General features: G+C 32.5%; 1 pseudogene across 1 annotated transcript; it reads right to left on the bottom strand.

The window, feature by feature from the left end:
• Positions 1–16938: 16938 nt before the first annotated feature.
• Positions 16939–19044, bottom strand: LOC143588471 (bidirectional sugar transporter N3-like; annotated as a pseudogene). The gene is made up of 6 exons (XR_013145114.1): positions 18655–19044; positions 18369–18406; positions 18027–18237; positions 17777–17938; positions 17422–17541; positions 16939–17329 (listed from the first exon to the last, which is right to left on the bottom strand). The product of XR_013145114.1 is annotated as a bidirectional sugar transporter N3-like (transcript).
• Between the last annotated feature and the right edge of the window lie 610 nt (positions 19045–19654).

Below are 19654 nucleotides of genomic sequence, written 5' to 3'. Positions count from 1 at the left end.
GTTGCTGCAATTTGTAGTTATTAGAATGCCAAATTAAGTTGCAATAACTAGGGGTAAAATAGGAATTTGGAAACTATGTTTACCTGTCTCTAAAATTTATGATAAGAGGTGAAAAGGGACATATGATATTCTTTGTATATTTGTAGTTAAAAATAGTTATTAAATACGACATCATTTGGCACTTAGCATATTCCCTGTCAGTGGTTTTTTAAAAATCACCAATAATATGACGCCGTGGTTTAATATGTCACTTGTCACCAATCACCATAAGCTGTAAGTTAAATATAACTTGGTTTCTAAATCTGGTAAAATTTAAAGTTGGTTGGTTATCGCTTCAAGTGTTACATACAACTTTACTTGTGTGCTCAACTTGTTCTTATAAATTGTGAAGTCTCCTGATGTTGATGGGAACAGAACCGATTGTTCAAATTCTTGTACTCCTAGCTTAGAGATGCTCATGGAACAGAACCGTGACTTGAAGGAAAGGTGCGCGGTATTTTATTATTTTTCTTGTCATGGTTGTTTTTATTATTATAAATTTGGTATTTTACTATTTTTCTTATCATGGTTGTTTTTATTATAATAAATTTGGCTTCACGTAATAATGAATGTTTTATTACACGGATTAAAAAGGAGAGAAGAAGAGGTATTAGGTGATCTGATGCAAGATCTAAAATATGAGAAAAACCGCAGAAATGAACTTGAAGCTCAGGTAAATACTACATTTTTTTACTAAAGGTGACAATTTCAACGGGTCAAATGGGTCAAGCTAAAGGATGCAACAAAAAACGGAACCTGGTATATATGGGTTTGGTTCAAGCTTGTGAAGACATAGCTATACTGGTCGTGTTTGTGTCAACCCTATAGGTTCATGAGTTCACCCGCTTAACCAGTTTATGTATCTATTCTCAAAAACACTTTTGTGTCAGAAACTATTAAGATTTGAGTATTTTACTTAAAGATTTAAAAATTAAAACAGAAAATATTTGGTTAAATGTTATAATATTAAAGTATTAATATGTAAAACTCAAAAAGAAAATTCTGGGTTGAACGGGTTATGTTTGTGTCAACTCACAAATATTCGTGTTATGTCTGGGTAGAGCATGTCTAAAAATTTGCATTATTTGGGGTCACTTTTTTTTTTCAGCCCGAAAAAGTCCAAATGGCAAATCTGAAAAAGCAAACCCACCAAACCAAACCCAAACTGAAAATACTGAAACCAAATGGTTTTGAGCCTAAACGTTTTGCACATACCTCTAGTTAAACTGCTTAAGAAAATGTTTTGGCGGCATGCATAAAATGACATGTTTGACCCGTTACCAGCACTAATAAGTGGCACTTAAATTATTAATGCTTTGTATCATCAGCTAGAGGAGGCGAAACAAAAATATGAGGTTTTATAAAAGGAGCATGATAGTTTAATCGCAATACAAGAGCGCAAGAGGCCGATGAGCAGACTTTAAGAAAAAAGTTGAAGGTTTGTTTATTCGTTTACTTATTTAACATTTATTTATTGCTGTTTTTATAAAAAATGATTGAATATATGGTGGTTTATTTGATAAAATATGTGCAGGAAGCAGAAACTACAACCAAAGATTTGATGGAAAAAGTGACAGTTGCAGTTGGAGAATACGAAAAGGATGGGGTCACTAGGAGCAATTTGATTATATTTTTAATAGGTATATGCATGTAGAAATGAATTAATCTAACTTTTATTTTGTCACTTAGGTTTAATAATTAATTCATTTATAGACAGGTATGTCATCTTCATGTTTCGCGTTTGGTAAGCAGGAATGAAAAGTGTCGGTCATGTGATTGAAGTTTGCTTCAGTTTGTTTTTGTCTTTTTGACGTTCAGAAAGTTCTAAACTACTTTTAACTTTCTATTTTATTAAACTATTCACACATGCCACATATGCATTTGAGGGTCTCAATCCCGCTTTCCTGCTAGCATACCGCATGACCTTATGGTGTGCGGGATAGCCCTCACTAGTATGATACACGGCCTTATGGAATGTGAGACGGAATGCGAGGCGAGATGGTGTGCCACAGGGTGACTTCGTACTTTTGGAATGAGAGACAGGATGGAGAAAGATAATCCACGGGGTGATCACTTCGTACATATTAAGGTTGATACCAGGTGAGAAGGAGAAAGATAATCCTAACCATAATGTTGTAGGTGGGTGGCAAACGGTATGGACTATTGACATAGAAGGTCTTATCATCAATCAAGGACGAAAATGTGAAAGAAAAGGTGATGGTTGAAGGAGTTATAGAAGCGGAAAAACTAAACTCCGCAACTAAAAATCTACACTCCAGGAACTTGAGGACGAATTTATTTTTAAGTGAAAGGATGATGAGGGATCAGTAACTCAAATTTCTGACTAAAAGTCACACAGGTAAAGGTCATAAAGATATGAAAAAAAAGTGTCAACAACTCACAAAGATAATCAACATAAATGCTTTTGTCTTCTTATCGTTTTTTAATTTGCCTTTTTGGTTTAGGCTTTGTTTTTTATCTTAATCAACTAATTATTTTAATCAAGTTTAATATTTTGATTCCATTTAAAGGGGGGGGGGGGGGGTTCATTTCTCCTCACACACCACATCTAATGGTGGTGTGTCACATCATCAATCCCAAATTCATCACATGTGATGGAATTTATTAGGGGTGGTGGTGTGGTGTGATGACACCCACCCCCCTTGCAAACCCAAACCCACCTTGCAAACCCACATCCCGATCACCACCACTGGACCTGCAAACCCACACCACACTGGACTCCGAATCCATCGCCACCACCGAATACACCAACAGGAATCACGGCTGGCGAAGAAGCAACGCAAAGCTCCGTCGAACAAGCAGCTTCCGGCGAAGGTGACGTGACAGGCTAACGGAGTTTGAATGAACTTGAAGCCCTCCATCCCCAACGGCTACCTCAGAAGCAACTTCCGGCGAAGCAGGTTTCCAGCAATTGGGTGTTGCGGGTTTCCGGCGAATCAGATTAGAGCATTTTCCGGCAACTACACCCCTCACCATTTAAAAACCTCTGACAGCTCCCTCCATCCCCAACGGCTCCCTCCTCAATAAACACCCATCACTTGCGTGATGGCTATCACGCAACCAACCCCAGTCATGCGTGAGCAATGACCGGTGGCAGTGTGCTAAGAGCCATCACGCGTGATGGATGGCTCATCACGCAGTGCCCCGTCCGCCCTTAAAGCCTATAGTTAATGTGGCTACTTTGGTTGTATTTAATGTTCCGGTTACTTTAGCTGAACTTAACGCTTCAATACATCTAGGAAAACGGGTAGGGTATATAACTATATATTAGTCTTAAGACGTTTTTTTTTGTTTTTTGTTTTTTTTAGTTCAAACGGGGTTGAATTTAAAAATGACCAATTTGAAAGAACACGAAAAACAATCTTGCTAAGGACACTAGAAACAGAAATTAAACGCCTTAGGAGATCAATAATAGTTGGATTAGTGAACTCACTTAGGAGTGAGCGGATGTCAATTAAACCCAAATAAAACCATGAACTAGACCGGCATTAATTGACATGGACCGACTGTTGATTAGCGAGTGTTCCAGAATATTCATATGTTGGTTTCGGGTCTGCCCTCGGTTTGGACCAAGACCCGAATTCGAAAAAATTAGAAAAAACTCTAGGGCATTTAATGGAAAGTTTATCCAAGTTGTCAAGTTTGACCATCTATTTCTAGACTACTTCAAAAGAAAATACTCCTATCTCTTGTTTGGAACCTGGTCTTCACTCCTAAAGACAAAAGTCTTTACCACCCATCCAAGGCTGGAATGACAACGTAAACCCAATTGTATCAATTGAAAGCTTGACATTCAGGGAAACAATTTACAAAACCCTAATCATCAAAAACCATCATCCATAATAACTAACATCATGTATTTTAATCAAAGAGATAAAACTCACAACATTATTCATGTTGGTGTCTGGCCAGGTTTAGAGTTGGTGGGATAAAGTCATAAAACCAGTAACCACCACTGTTTAGCCGGTTTGTTGGGGGTTGGGGGGGGGGGGGGGGGGGGGTCCATCAATTTAAAAGTTATCTTGTAAGTAGATAGAATTTTTAGTTTATGGGTACGTATATAGTCTTTCAGAAAAAAACTTAACAATAAAAGCAAATGTTCATCCACTACATTACACCAAGGACCAAACTTGCTATGGGTCAACATATATATGAACTAAACTTATAATCTATCTATAATATATATACACGAAAACATAAAAATCCTATGTGTCGCGATGTGGTCGTTCTCCCTTTTTTTTGGAGTCACCAGATTTGCTTGATTTTTAAATGGATGTTTCTCATGCATTTGACCCGAATTCACGTGTATTGGTCTCATCAAACCCAAATATTTCTTAAACGGGTTATAACATCTCATTAAATTAAAAACTAATCTCACCAAATATTTGATATAAAAATCCTATAAAATAGTGATATACTAAAAAGTAATATATTTACCCTTTAGTTATGCATTATATATAAGTATAGATATGAGTATTATATTAACTATTATGCTTTAAATGTAAACATATATTAGTAATTGTCGTTACAACAAGATATACAAGATATAATTGTTATACGTAACTATGAAAACCAAGATTATATAAATTACTTGCAAATTCATACAATTTCATTATAAAATATTTTAATTTATAGTTTAGCTTTTATCTTTTATTATTATTATTATTATTATTATTATTATTAATCTATTTTTCTTTGTTCACGAGTCATGTTTATGGGGTTGAATTTTGACACTACAATAAACTGAAAATTTAATTATTTAACATCTACATATACCAAACATTTGAATATGATTATTAATCTATCCATCTATAATATATATAAACGAAATCTTTAAAAGTTCTCTGGTTGCTCCCTAAATTCTCTCAAGCCATCAGATTGCATTATTTGTAAATGGAGGCTTCTCATGCAGTTGACCCGAATTCACGGGTATGGGTCTCACTAAACTCAGATATTCCTTAAACGAGTTATAGCATCTCATTAAATTAAAAATTAATCTCACCAAATATTTGATATGAAAATCATATAAAATAGGGATATACTAAAAAAATAATATTTGATATCTTTAAAAAAAGATATATATTATTTATAATTAAAAAACAATTTTATAGTTAAAAAAAACAGGTCATGGGTCTCACCAAACCCAAATAGCTTTTAAACCGGTTTATAATATCTTATTTATTTGTGAAACCCTTGTATCATAAGTATTTTATTAACATCTGTACAATAAATAAAATTAAAAAATCCAAAAAAAATATATATATATTATAAACGAATAATGAAAAACAACCCCCTGTAATACGGGGGATAAAAACTAGTTTCTAATAAAATGAGGATAAAAAAGAAGAAAAACTGAAGTTTTGCCAATATATATATATATATATATATATATATATATATATATATATATATATATATATATATATATTATAAACGAATAATGAAAAACAACTCCCTGTAATACGGGGGATAAAAACTAGTTTCTAATAAAATGAGAATAAAAAAGAAGAAAAACTGAAGTTTTGCCACTATAACATGTGTATAGTTTACTACTTTCTTATTTTTATTTTTATTTAATTTTATTCAGATGCTGGTTAAAGCATATCAAAATTCAAAAGTAGACATCCAGATTTGGGATATGGGCATATGGCACATAATTATAGTATATGAGCCATGTTGTCTTCAGCAAGGTTCAGGGCCTTCAGGCAGTGTTTTTAAGTGTTATATTTTTTAGGATTATTGGATTTAAATAATTTCATCTTTAGTGGGTTGGCCAATAATATTCCGACCTTCGGTATTTTTCGCTGGCAGTCCCACCTTTTCAATGTTTTTTGTTTTATAAACCAACGTTAAAAAAACTTAACAGGGTTAAGTTTTTGTTGATGTGGCTTGTGAGTTGGCAGTGTCATAATCCTACATGACTTTTCCCTTGTAATCCTAAAATGCAATTACTATATTAATCCTACAAAAACGGGCTGCAGGGGATTCGAACCTGCGCCTCCAGCCCCGTAGTCAACACCCACATGCATAAGCCAACTGATCTGAGTGATCCTTTGATAAAAATCCAGAAAAAAAAACTATATAACCAGACATTCGCAACCCAAAGAGTATTATGAACCCAAGATCATCAATCGGCCTGGTCGTTATTTGATTGGCCGATTGAAATTAGGGCTATTAAAGAGTGAATGACGACGAACACAAAGGTATAATTAGTTACCTATAAAGATGATTGGAAGAGGGTTAATTTGATCCCGGCAGTGATAATATAATTCATTATAGGGTAACTGTAGGCGATGTATGTGAGGTTCTTTATGAAAGTCTAATTGAATTATTATGAACAATATAAAGTATATTGATTAACAGGTTACGTCGGTTCGTTCAAACGAGTAATACGAATCAATAATTGATCTCATTCCATGTTTATGGTGTCGGTGGGCTCGTTATGGTATGCATAAGGATATGCAAGATTCAATTTCTAAGTTTAGGACGAGAATTATAGTGCAAGCTAGTGATTTAGGTATTCGGGTTCGCTAATCGGGTCGCAGGTTTGGGTCAGATCCAAGTTAATAAATCTGGATAATAGGATTTAATATAATAAAATATAGTAATTGCATTTTAATCCAAAGGGAAAAGCCATGTAGGATTTTGACACTGCCAACTCACCAGCCACATCAGCAAAAACTAACCCCGTTAAGTTTTTTTAACGTCGGTTTATAAAACAAAAAACATTGAAAAGGTGGGACTGCCGGCGGGAAATACCGGAGGTGGGATTATTATTGGCCAATTCATTAAAGGTGGGATTATTTAAATCCAACAATCCTATTTTTTATATGCTAATGCTACAACCAAAAATAGAGAGAGTACTTTTTAACAGTTTAGATTTTTCTATTTTGGATTGATATTCTTTGGTGGCAGATCTAGAAGTAAAATTGAGGGTAGCGCGGGCTAAAAAGTTTTTGTCCAGTATAGCCGATACATAAAACAAATAAGAAAAAAAAAATTTGCACTACAGATGTACTTCACCAAGAAAGTTCAGAAGTAACGTTAGCTCTCAACCTATGCTAAATATGCCATGACATTCTCTAAAGGGAAGCGTTGTTATATACGGCATTTGCCAATTGGTTTATTTTTAGTCACCTTCGGTTGATCATAGCATCTAATTTGTATGTAACATTTTCATATTCATTTCTTATTTGTCTAATGATATGGTGTTTGTCCTTCCACAAATATATATGATACTGGGTTCAAACTCTTACAAATACTACAAATACTAGACATGATGGATTTAAAATAGACGAAGTTGCTGTTTAAAAAAAACACATTTTCATCGATTAAAATATCTCTTTTCTGGTATAAAGGCAATCATATATAGCGCATTCAATACTACAGGTATGAATATATTGTGAGTTAATGATTCTTTGAATGTCAAAATGTATTTAGGGTGTGTTTTGGGATTCCTTATTTAAGATGAAAAAAACTTTTTGTGATAAGTAGAAAAGGTATTGTGAGTATTTGATAAGAGTTTTAAAAAAAGTGTTTGGTTTAACTTATTGATATAAAATGACCAAAAAGGACATTTTTATACAAAACATTGCACGAAAGAAAGAAAGAAATGAATAAATGGAAACCTCTAGATGTTGTGCAGCTTCATAACTCAAACCAACGGTAGCTGCAGCCAAGCCGATCAAGCCTCCCTAAAAACAAGAAGAAGATGAAATGAAAATGAATGAATTAGATATGAAATGAATGAGAGTGTTGTTATTTATATTATACCTTTCGGTGATTGGCTTGAGGAGAGTAAGTATACTCATGAGTGAGCAAATGAATGACAGCAGTAATCTTATCATGATCACCCGCAGCTGTCAATTGCTTGACAATTCCTTCAACCCAAACACACATCCAAAACCCTAAGTATAAGTCGAAATCTAAACAATTAAAATATTATTATTAAATAATAAATAAACCTCTAAGGCTGCATTCTTCCGCTTCTCATAAAGCTTATCAGAGAGGTTTCGTAAGACGGCGGCCGGAATGGCGGTTAAAGCATCGGCGGCCATATCAGACAATAATAATCAGAAGAAGAAGAAGAAATGAAACGGTTGTCGGATGATAATAATAGTAATAATAATAATTAAAGTCTTTTTCTGATCTTCTTCTGCTGGAATCGGAACATCTCCTCCGTCATGGAATTGGAAGAGTGAAAAAAAGGAGGATCTGAATGAATGAAGAAAAGAGTGAATTGAATTAATCGGAAACGGTTGCCGGAGATCTGTCGGAAGGAAGGGTTAGTAATAGTAATGGTAAGAAAGTAAGAAGGAAGGCGTGATTTGATGCTGGGTGGAATGGTGGAAGGAGTGTGTAACGGGAAATTTGATATTGATAAGAAGATAAGTTAGTAAAGTCTAACTTATGAAAACTTAAATTTTAAGCTTCTAAATAAAAAGAAATTGAAAAAAGACTTTTGTATACCCAAACACTTTTTTTGTAACTTATAACTTATATAAGTCATAAGGAGGTAAAAATAAGGAATCTCAAACACCCCCTTAGACTTTTTTTTTAACGGCATTGATGCTTTTTTATTTTTTTATCGACTTTATGTTTGTGTACTTTTGTTTTGCTTTTTCTTTTTTGAGTTTATATCAAGTCAAATTGGTGTAATTTAAGTCACTTTCGTTGCTCACATAGAGCTTGAAGGGACACACTATACTACTAGACAATTTGGTCATAAATAGTGTTTTTTTGAGTGGCAAAAGGGAAAATATATATCTTTTTCTTAGTATAGCGCATTTAATATAAAGTATTTATTATGGTTTAATGATTCTTTAGATTTTCAAAATATATGTATTGAATTTATGTCACATGTGCATCCATATTTTTTCAATATAAATATAGAATGCTTGAACCAAAAAATAGGAAGATAGCCATCCATATCCATAATCTTAGAGATTATATACATCGAGAAATTATAATTAATAAGACATGGCACCTTTGAAGTTTTTTTGCACTGTTGCTCATAATCACAATTGCTGGTAAGCTAAATATTTCGTAATACTCATGGATCTTTTATGCTCTTAACTTTTGTTGATATGGCTTGTATACACGTTTTAGATAATTTCTTTTTGAACGACATCTAAAATATAAACTAGCAAAACTCTATAAAAGAAACAATTAAGTTTTAATCACATGATAAGAAGAGGGTTTTAAATAATTCATTACTTAATTGTTCATTGGTCAAAATACATTTTGTCTAATTTAGGGACAGAGGTGATAACTGGTGAAGCATGTGAAGACTCTTGGTCGTATGCTCATGGTCGGTGTGATGGGGCCGTTTGCAGCAATGAATGCAAAGAGAAAAAAGGGGGTTATGCTAAGGGTCGATGCATGATGATCGATACTTGTGTGTGTGTTTATCCATGTTAAAACTCCTGGATTTTCTTACCAAGTAGACATAAAAAGGCCTTTGCCTATGAATTTAACATTTTATGGCATTGTGATATCGTGCATATTAATAGAAAAGCATGTTATAAATAATTTTACAAAATTATGCTCGTTTTATCATCTTTTTCATTGCGATTTAAAATGAAATATAGAACCAAGCATTTACAGTCTTGCAGCTTATTTCTGGTTCATATACTTAATTATAACAAGGTTGTTTAGTTGTTTACTAATGAATTTACATAATAAAAATGTTTTTTTTAATATTTCATAAAAAGGCATTATCAATACCTTTAAAGTAATATAAATATTTAATACCAAAGACTAACTGGTTCAGCGATAGCCTCATGATTTATGGCATGTCTCGGGTTTGAGTCTCGTTTCATAAAAAGGCATTATCAATACCTTTAAAGTAATATAAACATTTAATACCAAAGACCAACTGGTTCAGCGGTAGCCCCATGATTTATGGCATGTCACGGGTTTGAGTCTCGTTTCATAAAAAGGCATTATCAATACCTTTAAAGTAATATAAACATTTAATACCAAAGACCAACTGGTTCAACGGTAGCCCCATGATTTATGGCATGTCTCGGGTTTGAGTCTCGCCTGAAACATTTTGTTTTAGGTTGAGTCATGGGGTTTTCACAGTTGTGGATTTTCTTCTAGGTGGTGAGCCAGGTCAGCAAAATCATCATGTTTTGTTCTTTAGACAAATGGTGATCATTCCAGATGTGTGGGTCGGGTCTTTACTGTTTAAAAAAATAAATAAATATTTAATGTTATTGATAACGCCTTTGTCAATTTAATGGCAAGAACCTAGTCATCGTTAATGTATATGGAATAATTTAATGCCTATCAGTTAATGGTATTTTGATGATATTAATTACTTTGTTTTGTTCCCAAGGACATATCCGGGTACAATTATTCTTAGTACTAAAATGGTGAACAGTTCTGATCATGGAGTTTTTTTTTCAAAACGATCAGCAAAAGCAATATAATATAACACAAGAAATTAAATAACATACAACCTCGACTAGCAAGCAGCTAGTCACATGGAGTTAATATGATATATATTATGTGTCGGTAAAAAAAAGATATTACCTTTTTAAAAGATTTTAGGGGCCAATTTCATTTTAGAAATTCGTAGGCGTTTTCGGGGACGGCCCTAATTACGGGTAATACCGATTTTAATTAAGGTTGTTTGATTATGCAATCATCAGTTTGGACTCAACTCCTTTAATCGGGCCAAAAAATGTAGATTCTTATGGGCCATTGCCCATATGTGCTTAACTAATGGCAGGCGGTAGCTACTCAAGTAAAAGAGAAGGATTAGACTTCGTTGGACAATGAATATTTTGTTGGGACAGTTTTTGTGGGCCATCAAATTAATTAATTGGATATGGCGTTGGGCTGGATTGAAGCAAAATGGGGGTTGAAGTGTTGGAACACTTGGACAATTAATAGGTGATGTAAAGAGAACTTAAAAACCTAAATTTGTATGCTTCTTTACGAAAGCCTAAACGATTGTTTCTTCTGCTTTTATGGCTGAGTAGTACATTCCCATGATCATGACCAGGACTAGGATTTGATTATACGTTTAACGTTGATGCATAATGTTTGTATTTAACGCTTGAATGGTTATTATTGAATTGCAACACTTGGATTCGTATATGTTCTTGTGATTTTTTTGGTTGTTTTAATTGTGTGACGGGTTATGCAGCTTCCAAAGAAATTGCGGGCAGGTTTAGTACATTATGCATATAACCATACTTATATGCGACTAGTTAACTAACATATCTAAAATGATATTACTTAGTACACCTGCAAGAAAAATATAGTTGAAACCCAACACTTAGCCACTAAATTAGAATAAAACACATATTTTGTTATATTGCAGGACACGAGACTTATGCCATTTCTACAAGAAAACTGATAAGTATCATCTTATTGGGTATGCTTATGATGAGTGTTTATTTGATCCACGTAAATTTGTTATAGCAACAAACTAAACAATTACCACACTATCCCTCCACCGCACCGATCTAGCCAACAAACACGATGCAACACATGGTTCGTTGAATCTTGCGATATACCACATTAATTGGAACATTTTATCATTAAAAGAAAATATACCTCTTTTCAATAAAGCGTCTTTTGTTGGAATCCTACCCACCTTAGGTCTCTATACGAAATAATATATATATTTAAAAGGAACCCAATCATTAAAGGGAAACCTTCTAGCATTCTGAATCCCCCTAGTCATTAAATTTCGCTATTTTCTAATGAAATTTACTAACAGTTACTAAAACGTTTGTTACGATTTAATGCTCTCATTCTTTGAACTTTAATTTAAACTATTGTGTTTTAAAATATTGTTTATAAACTTTAGACATGAGTTACACCCACCTAAAAACTTTTCACTTTGTTAAGGTTCAATGTAATTACATTTACGCGTACATTTCAATGATAAAAAATTACATTACCATATTCGCACTTGAACCACATTCTTCTTTTGAAGCTTTACACTTTACACTTTGGTATGGTTATCAAAATCAATTTCTATATTAGTTATCAATAATAGTATTTCATTGTCAGCTTTCTTATCATTCTTTCCTTAGATCACAAAAGCTTGGAGAATAACTTTTCATTTGGTTATTTCACAGTCGTTGGCTCCTGCAACTTTTTTTTCCCATTCCAACAACTCTACTATCTTTCTATCAAGTTTGTCTCTCTATTTGTTATTAGAAATGGTTTTGTGTTGATGGGATTTGCAGTATTATACAACCACACACACACACACACATAGACCCTTTAATTTCCTTTATAATTAGTTATCAATTTCCTAGAAAACAAATTTTCACCCAAAGAATTTACGGTAAAAAAAACAAGAAACCAAAAAATGGCTTAGCTGCTACACAAATATGACACGATAACTACTCGTGCCGTTTTTTTTCCAAACACAAACACGATTAAGTTTAGAAGCACGAGCTGTTTGTTTAAGGACACGATAAACAAACACTGTGTAAATTAACTAAACATATATTGATATACATACATATGCATGTATACATTTACACATACTAGAGTGCGTTCCTTGTCAAATAGTAATCTAATTTTATTTATTTATTTTTTTCCGAATTGAATTGAATTGTCAAATTAACTATCAATTAATAAACAAAATGATGCACATCGGTCCCATAAAACATACTAACATATACATATATACATACATACCGTCCTTTTAACCTTATGTCCATTCCCATGATGTTTGTGAATCGCTCATGAATTACCTCAAGCCTCAAGGTCGATTTTGCTCACAGTTGGAGAATTGTATGTTCGTGAACTGAAAATTTGTTGAAGACTGAAGATGAAGATGACTGGGTTAAGGTTTAGGAAAGCCTCAAACTCCGAAGATTGAATCATGGTTCGTTGGTTGCCGTTTACCAAGTTCGAAGAATGAAAATCAAATGTGTCCCACTAGGCCATTTTATTCTACTTTTTATTTAAAACTATACGTAAGTATAAACAAATTATCATTAACATGTAATAATTTAACATTAGACACAAGTTTATTCGTGTCTTAAACATTTAAAACATAAACTTGTTTATAAGCTCAAACGTACCAAACTTGTTTAACTTCGTGTTGTTTGATGTTGTGTTTATAGATTTGTATCATAAATAGTCAGCCTTGTTCGCATATGCTCAACTGTGCATTGGTCCATTGGTGGATTAATGTTCAAAACGGTGTCAGTTTTAAAACATTGTAAACGCTTTTCTAATACATTCATATCACACGTATATTGTGTCAATATGATCTCGTCGAAATACAGTGAATTATTGAACACATTTTGGTCCAAGCACCGATTATGTAAATGTGTTATTATTAACTATTTATTATCTTAAAAGAATCAGCTTTTAGAAAAAGTAATGATAGTTTCTTAGAATGAACCAAAGTTAAGACTTACATTAATTTATTCTTTGAACAAACGTAGAAATGGGATGTAACACTTGAACACGTTCGAATTCGAAGTGGACTTTAGTGGGGTTCCCAATCATAAACTCTGCTGGAACGCAGATATGATTTCTTTACGGGGAAAAAAAACAGAAAACCCATATCTTAATTATTAAAGTTTAGGCCTTGGGGTTTCTTATTCACCGATATATGTTAATAATCGATTTATTATGCAATAAGCACCCAACTTAGATGGAATCAAGATTTATATTCTGTCATGAATGAGAAAAAAAAATGGGGAAAATTGAACAAGTTTCCTACAGATTTCCAAGAAAGTTACAACGAAATAACAACCGTAAATTTTCCGACAAATCTACTACAACTTACCGAAAAAGATGCATATGAAAAAATATGCGTAGGAAACACTGCTAATTGCAATGGGTATGGCCCTGTACTTACTAGGGAGAGAAGATCAGCTTGTTGAATGTTATCGACTAGCGATCGATGGGAAAACCCCAAAATACCCTTCTTGTAATTTGGGTAAATTATGACTTCGTAGTAGTGTATAGGAAAGAAAACAAATGTGGAATGTACATATATGGTGAGTTGATAGTGGTCGTTTTGCATGGTAACTGGCCTACAAGTCTCATATTTCTATCATCAAAATGGCATGGGAACGTACTTAATATTTCGTAAAATAATGATCACCAATTCCTTAAAAGCCTCGAATAATTATAAGTGGGGAATCTTTGCTACAAGAAACAACACAGATCCCTTTCACTTTACACTTCCATGGTTTTTGACTTTACTTTGTTTTATCATACGTTATAATACACATTACACACACACATATATAGCTAGCTCCGTGGGTAAGCACTAGTTCTTGCATAACACATAGTGTCGGTAATAACGGGTTGAAACTGATTAGTATCAAACAATCCATATATGTAATAAATGGATTTACTATCAAGTATATATTTTTATTTATTTTCGTTTCTTTTTAAATGAGTTGACATGTCTATATGATTAATTTAACTTAGGGCAATTTGAACACAACGCATCTATTAAACGGTTATACTAGTCAATCAAGACATGACATATCTATATTTTTTCCTATAAAACTGCTTAAATTAATCAGTCAAAACCTAAACATTTTGTGTCAGAGTGAGACAAACTCTACTATTTAAAAACCGTGTGGTAGCACACATGATCTTAAGAGGTACCGAACTTTAAATGTTTACACCGTCTAATTAAATAAGACCTAAAAGTTATATTAAGTATGAACTTATTTAAAAACAATTAAACTGAAACGTTTAATACTTTAATGGGTCAGCATATTTATCAAATGAGTCATATTCGGTTAACCCATTTATAAAAGGGGTTTTGTTTGGATTAATCTGTTTTATAAACATGTCATATTAGATAACCAAGAAGTTAATAATTTGTGTATGGGTTACGACCAGTATTAAGGCGTTTACAATATATGATCAACTTTATCAAACATAAGTGGCAACAATTTTTTGTTTCATCCAAATTAATAACTATTTATAATAAAAACTAAATGAAAAGAAAAGGATCATTAAGTTTTGAGAACCCACATACATTCAAGCAAGTTGCACATTACTCTCCACACATGACAAGTGATGTGTAAAGATAATTTTTGTTTCCTTTCGATTTAATAAAGTTGACTCAACCCCCCACCCCCCAATCTCTACATTCATCCACACACGTATATTAATCAATCCTAATAACCTTTATACAACGATAGTAATAAAACTGTTTAATCTTATTTATACATTTGACAAGCATTAATTGTCTAATTAGTGCGTGTTGTTTTTTATATGAACCTTCATATATACCAAGGTAAAAGACATACAACATTTAATCTAACAATACTATATATTAAATCAAGATGATTTTTTATATGATCATATTATTTTAGAGCTTCCACAGTCCACGTTAAATGTTATGTAGATGTCATGTGAACAATTTTCTATTTTATTATCTCTTTTTCTAAAGACATGTAAGGCTTTGTAAAATATAGAAAAAATAAATTATCGTGTGATACAAGTCTCGAATCCAAAACGTCATGTTTCAAACTAAATATACTTACCAGCTCCACTTAAGTGGTAATTGTGTTGGATTTCTTGACTTATCAATGATATATTGTTAATTCACTTGTATTAATACTAGCAAATCATTAAACATTTAAGGTAATATCCAATATCGTATTTAAAGAGGTTTTTAGAGATTTATAATTGTAAATTTTGTTTATTATTATTTATATTTTATGAATTCATAATGTATATTTTCATATCTATTATTAAATTTAACTTTTTGTTATTTGTAATCACTGGTGTATTACATGGGCTCTATCGTAGCTCATATAATAAACCTTTGAATTTTTGACCCAATATATCAAAAAATTCGAAACTCATTTTCGGAACTACTTTGGTGAAAACCAAGTTTATATCATCTGTGAAGGTGATCTGGCTCTATCTAAGGGTTGGAGGTTCGATCTCTACGATGGAGTATAATTAGAGGAATTTAATGATTGTAGTTTAGAAGCTAGCCGTAGTAAATATTATAGTTTTGTTTTTTGATTCTTTTTGGGGTAATTGCAAAACATTCATTGAGTCAGTCATTTAAACGTGATTTGGTCATGACACTAGAATTTGGTGAATCAAATTAGACTCTTTTAACCTAAAACTTTCCTTAGTTCTTGTAAAACTAGTAAAAATACATGACGGGTTCATATGTCTGATGTAATTTTCGAGTTCATGTTTGAGTGGACGAGCCAAAATTTGTTTCATATTAGTTGCGCCAAAACGTAATAGCAAAGTAAGTCACACTGGTTAATTTTATTAATTATAATCATTTTATCATCTCATAATTATTGTTTTACTTCTAGGATTAAATATTTAAATAATAAATATCGATCGAGATTAAAAATTAGAAAAAGTAATAAGGTTATATTAGATTTTTCAGAAGATTTATATTTAATTTACCAGCAAAAGAGGAATAATATTTGGACACTTAACGACAGTGGGATTCGTCACCTCAGTACCTCACGTCGATTTATCATCAACTTTCTTTTTCTTTTGCTATACCTTTTTCATGAATCCTTTTTATCTCCATCAGAATTTATTTGGTGTGTATGCAAATAAATATTGTCGTCATTTTTCTCATGTAAGACACCTATTATTATCTTCGCAAAATGATCAATTAAAACTTTGATGTTTAATTGCCAATGGATTATTATTAATCATTAAATTTTGAATAAAATGCTACAATATTTATTTCAAATGAAACAAAGTTATTACTGTTACTTTTAACTTTTAAGTATCCTATATAATGCGAGAAAAATATAAAACACTCGTAGAAAAGCACGAAAAATATCTTAATATATATATATCCCGAATCAAATTCATTCATATAGGGAACACTTAAAATACCGAAACAATGTGAGGGCTAATTAGCTATAGTTGGTAGGATATTTTATACTCCAATTAAGGTACAAACTTGTAATCAAGCTAGTGTACGGTTATTTATGGAGATGGTATACTAGGTAGTCAAGCAAAAAATTAAACCATTAAGATCAAGTAATTATCAAGCTTGGGCTTCAATTGCGTGATTAGCCACAACTGGACCCGGAACAACAGCCACACCGTGCACATTTGGAGCGTTCATAAACGCGTTCACCATCACCATATCGATTGCGTGTTGATCTTTTTCTTCCATGACTCTTGGTTCATCAGTTACATTTATTTTCTCGTTGAATTCAATGATCTTGTCGTTGATAACTGGCCTCCTATTCTTATTCACAAAGTAAAGTATAACCTGAAAGATACCAAAGGCGAATCCGAGCGTATTTGGTATCTGTAAACAAGAAAGCTCGTGTAAGAAAATGTTTGACGAATATAAAAGTATGTTGTAAGTATACAAATATTTTTTAATTAAGTTGAGCGTACCGCAATGTTAATGTCCCCAAGAAACAAACCATAAAAGAACCACATAACCGCACTGAGTGTGAGTGCTAGCGACAACATAATTGGCATGTATTCAACACTTTTTGTCCTTATCACTTGTCTCTGTTAAAATAAATCAAGCATATTTAATAAATGAATAGTTTTTCCCAAGGGTTATTATTGTTATGTTACACATGTACATATTATATACTTCTATAAATTAAATAAATTCTTACAATATATCATAGTAACTCAGTTTTTTAACTTTTTTTTTTCAATTATGTTTTTGTAAGAGTATAGTATATACTTTCTAAATCTGCCACCAGTCATTATTGTTTTTCATATCGTTTGTACGTACCAGAACACCTAATGGTGCAACAAACACGCACAAATCAAATACAAGGCACACTCATCCAACAATCACACCACGTTGAGCGCCTTTCGTAAGGAATTGAGTTAGGAGAACAATCAACCCGAATCCAATAACTATGAACAACATGATTAGCTTCAAAGTATCCATCTACACATGAAATAATGCTTTGAATCAGAGCTAATGAAGAAACTAACAATAATCAAAACAGATGATTGTAATATAAGAATATGCATACCCTGGCTTTCTTTGGGGCATAGATGACATAAACACATAGATAAAAAGTTTGTATGACAATGCCAACCGAGTTGATGGTGATCAGAAGCATGGCATTGCCCTTTAACAACGCGTAATAGATCCAAAGCATGGCACTGAATAATCCCACCACGTAAGGTATGGACTGAAACCCCTCGGTTGATTTCTTTTTGTAAACTTTGTAGAACGTCGGCCTAACGTTATTCATGTCAAAATTGTTTAATCCATAAAGAAACAACATATATACATATAATTACAAAATTATACACAAACTTATTTATACTGATTTGTGTTGAAAAGAATAAAGTGGACAGAAAAACTTACAAAGGGGAAACAAAATACCATGAATGAGACAATATTGCCTGCAAATGAATAATATTACAAGCATTTGTTAGCAAGGGGTTTGTGTGTGTTACGTGCATGGAAAGTAACTTTTATATTTTTTTTCATACATGCATTAAGTTGTATGTATTAATATTATTCATAGTATGTGATATATCCTTCAATACATTACATGATTATTAGCCGGTTATCGATCGGAACATCTATTGTAACTGGTGATTAAAGAAAGAGAGAGAGAGAGAGAGAGAGAGAGAGAGAGAGAGAGTATCCATAAGACCAAATGCAAAAGAGAGGTGAGGGAAATGACCAGCAATCACCATTGTCACTGCAGCTTTTGTCATCAAATTGCAGTGAACTGCTGGCGGTGATGAATATTGGTGCATAAGTAACGGTGGAAGAGATGGTATATATAGGGAGATTGTAGTGGATGGTGGGTCAGCTAGCCATTAACATATACGGTTTATATGTTTTAGATTTCAATTATGTCATAAAGTTTTTTGGCGAGTCAAATAAAAGAAGATTCAAGTTGGTATTAAAGGTTTTAAAGACTGTATATGCATCTCTGCTTTCTCTTTTTTAAATTTTCATTTCAATTAGGCCTCACATACCTCTTCTCCGATTATTTCGTAAAACACTCATAAAATAATTATAAGAAAGTGTGACAACTGATCCAATATCTTGTTAGAGGTTTTTATATGTATATTAAGTTTAAACTTCTAAGACTATTAAAAATATTTAAAAGTTGTTTTCAGTAAACTTTAGTTAACTAACTCATTTTGTGTTAATTACTACATTTCAGTAAACTTTAATTACTACTTTTCAGTAAACTTTAGAGCAAACTTCTTTCCATAAGGTTTTAAATTCATTTATTAGTAATCAAACTTTAACTAAATCTTTGAGATGCCCACATATAATGATATAATCCAATCTTATTTAGTCCAAGAATAATAATTGTGTTACATACTCTTGCTGCTACTGCTCAAAACAAAAGTTTTTAGAGTATTCTTAACTCATTCCCTAAAATTATGTAAGGGGAGTTTGCAAATTATAGGGTGAGGATTTGAGTGATTGTTATCAGGGCCGGCCCAAATAAATTATAAACTAAAACTAAAGCTTTAGGTCCATAAATTTTTTGAGGCCTCATTTTAAAAAATAGTTATATATAGTATATATATAAATTTCGATTTCACTCAACACAATTAATGTTGGTGTAGTGGTATGTCTCCACTTTAGCCACTAGGGTTCAATTCCATTCTCCTCCTCTTTCTT

This window comes from Bidens hawaiensis, unplaced genomic scaffold (genome assembly GCF_021521415.1).
Source record: "Bidens hawaiensis isolate Kalapana, Puna unplaced genomic scaffold, B.hawaiensis_p1.1 tig00036400_1, whole genome shotgun sequence".
NCBI classification, from domain to species: domain Eukaryota; kingdom Viridiplantae; phylum Streptophyta; class Magnoliopsida; order Asterales; family Asteraceae; genus Bidens; species Bidens hawaiensis.
Note: the sequence above shows the minus strand (reverse complement) of the source record. Positions and strands in the feature narration are given on the sequence as shown.